This window comes from Arachis ipaensis, chromosome B05, assembly GCF_000816755.2.
Source record: "Arachis ipaensis cultivar K30076 chromosome B05, Araip1.1, whole genome shotgun sequence".
Taxonomy (NCBI): domain Eukaryota; kingdom Viridiplantae; phylum Streptophyta; class Magnoliopsida; order Fabales; family Fabaceae; genus Arachis; species Arachis ipaensis.
The window spans coordinates 9150665-9157086 of record NC_029789.2 but is presented as its reverse complement, the minus strand read 5'-3'; positions in this window follow the sequence as shown (position 1 = coordinate 9157086).

Below are 6422 nucleotides of genomic sequence, written 5' to 3'. Positions count from 1 at the left end.
TCGCAGCTCATCTGTCCAACTCAGGAAATGGTCCTTCACTAACTCTGGAAAAGCCCAGACCCGGCCAAACATAGATATCCATGCACTCCACACCTGCCAAGCAAAATCACAGCCAAGAAACAAGTGATGGACCTGCTCAACATCTTTATCACATAAGACACAGCTCTTATCATTCTGGCTAATAATCCCGAGCCGACTTAGCCGTTCTTTAGTGTTCACTCTACCTATCAGGACAAACCAGGCAAACAGCTCTATCCTTGGTGGGACCAAACCTTTCCAGATGGTCTTTGTGAAGCTGTAGCTGGTTACGTCCTCGGACAGCATTCCTTCTTGTAGCACCTGCACAAAGGAGTTAGTTGAAAAGATACCAAGTCTATCATATTTCCACACAACTCTATCCTCCCTATTATTCGCTAGCCTCACAGGTCTCAAAGCCTCATGTAGTTGACTCAGAAGATCTAACTCCCATTGAAAGAGCTCCCTCCTCCATTGGAAGTTCCAAACCCACTCTAACCCATCCCAAAACCCACAATCCCCAATCACCGACCCACACTGGTTTGAAACAGAGAAGAGCCTGGGGAAGCGATCTTTCAAGGAACCACACTGCAACCAAACATCCTCCCAAAATCGAGTCTTTCGTCCGTCACCAATCTCCATTGCCAGACCTGTAACCATCTTATCCCTCAAATGTTGCTCCTTAAATTCTATATGGCAAATATCCTTCCATGGGTCTCCTCTAGTAGGCAGCACTTGAGAAGACAATAACTCATTCGGCCTCAAATTATTACAGGAACAGACCACCTTCTTCCACAATGGGCACTCTTCCTTAGAAAAATGCCACCACTACTTAAACAACAGTGCTGTGTTCCGAATCATAGCATCTCCTACCCCCAGCCCACCGAATTTCTTCGAGGCCTGCACCAACTCCCATTTCACCAACGCCATACCCTGCCTCCCATCCTCCTTACTCCACAGAAATCTTCTCTGTAGGGAAATTAGCTTCTCAGCAACTGCCTTCGGCATTTTGTATAAGCTCAGATAATACACTGACAAACTATTCAAGACTGATTTTATGAGCACCAGCTTTCCCGCTTTATTTAGCACCTTAGTTTTCCAAAGGCTTAGTTTCTCTTCCACCTTATCTATTATCGGCTTCCAAGTCTTAACCAATATTGGATTAGCTCCTAAGGGGACTCCGAGGTATTTAACAGGGAGCGTACCTTCCTTGCAACCCCACAAACTGCACATACGACGTACCCACTGCTCTTCACAATTGATAGGAATCAAGCTGGACTTATCGAAGTTGATACTGAGCCCTGACATCAACTCAAACCATCGCAATGGCCGCTTGTAGTTCTGCATAGTCTCATCATCTGGTGGGCAAAACAGGATGGTGTCATCAGCAAACTGAAGGTGTGAAAGCTCCACACTGTCTCGACCAACCACCAAAGGGAAAATACGTCCGTTCCTGACCGCCTCCCCAACCATCCTATGAAGTACACCCACAACCAGCACAAACAATAAAGGAGAAAGCGGGTCACCTTGTCTCAAGCCCCTTTCCATTGTAAACGGTTTAGACGGCGAACCATTAATCAAAATCGACATTGAAGCTGTGGTTACACACTCCATAACCCATGCCCTCCACCTGCGTCCAAACCCCATCTTCTCCAGTACAAAATCCACGAAGCTCCACTTGATTCTGTCATATGCCTTTTGGAAGTCTAACTTGATTATGGCTGCCGCCTCTTTTCTCCTTTTAAGTCAGTGCGCCAAAAAAAATTGATTTGGAAAGCTAAAATTCATGACAGTAATGGACAATAAATTGATGAAGTGGATTGCAGGAGCAAAAGCTTCTCTCTAGAATTTTATGACTGATTCCTATTTAATTTTTGTGAAATTTTATACAAAATTCAATTTAAAAGCTTATTCACAGAAATGACTCTTCTACAAACGAGTTTGTATAGATTAAGTAATGGCTTGAGTTTCGTCAAAACGGCTCTCGATTTGTTATATACATACGAGTTGAATGAATGGGGTTGAACTGTTGAAGCCTTGAAGGGGAATTTTGAGACATGAAACTTTCAGCTTCAGTGGTGTGAAAGTAGGTATAGGACTCCCCGTATAAGCTATTGAAAAACTTGAAACTGAACCTTCCCAGATATTGACTCACCAAATGATGGACGGTTTATGCGGTGAAGGCTGCAAAGATTTGCCATTATTACTCATTCTTTTTTTGTTTATTTATTTAGTATTTGTTATCTGTTTGACGGGTTGGCGTTACTCAATACTCATTAGTCATTACTAGCTACCTAACAAAAGTCAAAGCATAATATTTATTTTTGCCGTTTTTACTATGAAGAAGTATAAGAAACTAATAGAATATATGTACAATGTGTACAATAGGATTTAGAGATATTCGATTCAGTAGGATATCAGATGTTTATTATCACTGGTATCCAGATGATTATTGTGGATAGTATGGGTGTATTGTGTTTAAAAAATTAGTAGTATTTTACTCTAGATGTTCATTTTTTAACCAATATTAGGCCAAATAAACAGCCCATTGTACTCATTATATCTATTGTACAAATATTCCATTAGCTCTCTATAACGAGATTCTTTGACTATTCATACATAATACTAACATTGACTTCAATTAAAACGATATATTCGCATGCTTAAAATAAATAAATAAAAGTGTTGTACAAGGAAAAACAAACAAATGGTTCTTTTCTTTTCTTTTTTTTCTTTATTTTTTTTTGGGTAAATGGAGAAAGAACAAAAGAAAACAAACACTACGCAGCTATTTTTTTCTTTTAAGAAATAGTATTTAAACCTTTTTAAGTGTAAAGTTCCAAAATATAATTAAAAGAAGTGAGTTTATATTGCTAGAGTTAAAAATGAAAATGAAAGAAAAAGAAGCAATGAATCTAACCCTTTTTTTTTTCTTATCCATAGAACTTGATGGCAAGCACCACAATAAATTGCAAATTGAGTCAGTATTTTTGTCAAGAAATTGCATCATTTTCGGAGAGTACGAGTAGGCCCAAGTACATTCTAACTTGGTCCAGCCCAAAAATCCACTAAGGCTCCCACAAATATAAATCCTAAAGTAAAATAAAATAAAATAAAATATGAATAAACATCTAAATTAATCTGCAAAGAATTTTAGATGGGACGCACTACAAATTAGTCTCTCAGTTGTTTTTAATCAAATTTTTAATGTATGTTAGATAAATAAATTTCTAATGAGTTTTATTATAAAACAATTAAATCCTAAAAATTATTATTATAAGACAAATTTGTTATTTTTCAAAATAATAGAGGGACTGATCTTATTCGGTGAGAATAATTTTCAAAACTTGTAAAGAATAAACTTTTATTAGAGATTAAAACATCTGATCTATAATTTTTTGAAAAACTAATTTGAGTATTTATTCTAAAATTTTTTTACCACATTATGAACTAATTAGGAGGCATTTACATTGTACGAGACAGGTGAATGGAGCCATCTCATAATTAGGTTAACCCATGGTGATGAAGAAGCGATACCAAATAAGTTGAAGGGTTTGACATGTCCAACAAGATAGATAGATGTATAGCAGGTTCTTGTTGGTGTACTTGTAATGTTATAAACTTATAATGCAACTTGTTTAGTGTCAATCGAGGAGGTTGAACTTTGATGATGAACATGAGCCAGCCCCACATCGAAACCGCTACTTGCCCCTCACCTACTAGTCTACTACCATGACCCATCCCATGTTTTTGACCACTTCCATCTGCACCTTTCGGACTCTATTAGCTGGCTTTCCTTCGCATTCAAACCTTGTTAACCAATCATGCATTCCAATTATTTGTACTTCAATTTCTTTCTTTAAGCTCCCCTACAAGCTTCAACTTCAATTCTGTACTGCCTCTGCAACATAAAAGTTAATCAACTTTACATATTGTATATCATTTATTAGTGATTCATGATAAGATACAATAATAATTAGGTACATTGAATGATGTCTATGTGCGAAGATAATTACAAATCTTTGACAAGACTTAAAATTAGTTAAAATTAAGGTTGTACATTTTTTAGTTGTAGAAAAATTAAAATTAAAAATATTGTCAAAGAATTAAAATATAATATCAGTTTTTGCTATACTTTTAAATATTATCAAAATTTCATAACCACACATATAATTCACCGAATAATTAACATCCATATACTCAACACAATTTAGTGAACGAGAGTTTGTTGGTGCTTTTTGTATGTAAGCCTGCATTTATTTATAGACATGGATACTGAAATTGAGGTAGAGATACAGAGACATAAAATTATGTTTGACAGAAAATATATAGGCAGAATTTAAGGTTTAGTGTCTAGACTCTAGAGACATTAAATTAGTATATTTTGTATCCATCATAACATAAATAACACAAGAATACGAACAAGAAATAAGGCTTTTTTTATTTATTTATTTTGTATCTTTATTTTTTATATCTTGTTTTCAGTATCTTATCTTATGATGTTCTCGTAATCAAACGCAGTCTAAAGTATCAACTACTTTGAATATATTATAATGCCACTAGAATGCTCTGTTTTCATTACAGAGAATTAGATTGGACTCCTTTAATTAACTTCAACTAGAATGACACTGTTTTTTCTCCCCCACATTTCCGGTTATGCAAATGCATGTTACTTCTAGGTCAATTTCAACTAGAATTAATCTCCAAATATGTAAACTCACTAATGGCTGTCTCTAAGATTGATCCTTTGCTTATTGCTCATACTTGCATCTCTGTTTGATATAAGAATCACATTAAATAAAAATGTTGTACTGTATGGATAACTCTTATGTAGACCTAATTAAATATGAATGTTTCAATGTGACAGTAAATTTGAACAATGTTAACTGTTTCTAAACCTCTAAATTTGACGATGCTGTAAAAATTCCAAGTCTTAAAATGTGAAGGGGCCAAAGATATTAGGTAGCATTAGTCTATTTCAAATTAAATTGGATTTGGCATGACGAATCACATCGCAACAGCTGTACATACATTATCTAGTTACTAAATTGTCATATTAATTAGTGACAACCTAATGTGTGATTTACCAAACTCCGTGTGACCTCACTCACTCATCCCCCATTCTCGATCAGTCATATATAGCAGAATAATCATGGCCCATATAAACAACCTATTCAGCCATAAAAGCCATAATCTTTGCACTCCATGCTGACTCATCACATTTGCCATTGTTATGTCATCAACCAAGTACAGACCTCAACGACGTTACAAAACAAAAGACACCGCTACTCATATGAAAATGTCTTGGTATAAAATTTATAGTTAAGATGTTAACATATATTATGTTAAAGAAAAAGTATAGGTAGATAATGAAAATACTAAACAATGTGAACAATGAATATATCGGATGTTCACTAAGTGTACGGATGATTATTCTAATATTAAGATTTATGTGAGTAATTTAAGGTATAGTGTATTTTTATTTTATTGGACCAATTTTAGAACTCCTTATTCATATTATTCACAAAAATTATTGTATACTTAACAAAGTCCTATGTTAAATAGTTTTGTATGAGTAATTATGTGTGCACGTTATTTTGACGCGAGAAATGTGAATGTGCCTCATTTTGTATGTGCAATATTTATTTAGAAGTCAGAACTATATTAGCATAAGATGGAACAGAAACCACACTTCAAAGTGATGAATACATACAAAACAAAATGTCATCTTATTGAATATTGATGCTGTTTGGAGACTCATCAGATCAGATTACTTACAAAGCTAAATATGAAATGCACATATATAACTGGAAATTTCTACTGTATGCACTATGCACATGTTTAATTCATCTCATTGCATTGGTTTACTTCATAAACTAAAGGGTTGGACCTATGTACAACATTCATTGCATGGCCATTCTGACTAGTTTTGTTTTTATTATTTATAACCGTACCACCACAGGCTTGTTACAGCTGTAAACAATTTCCTCATAATATTAATAATGGTTTTGTTGGATAGTTAACTGTTTTTTAATCAACAATCAGCCATAAAGAATAGATACACAAATATTAAAAGAGACGAAAAATAAAAGTGAAAAAAATATTGAAAAAAAAAGTTAGTTTTTCATCTTTTTCTAATATTAATAATATTGAGCCACTTTAAACTAATTTAAATTCATCTAATAGTTTGTTCATTAGTCCGCTTATATAAATATCACCGGTTTAATTTTGTGTTATATAAACAGCAATCTATTGACTAGCAATAATTTTTTTAATAAAATTAAGATTTACGATGAATTCAGACTGTAGATATACTGAGAAGGGAGCCACTCAGATAAAGACGTTTAAAATGTCTTTTTTTTTAAAGATGTTTTTAAGTAATTAAAATTTAATACATATAATTGAAT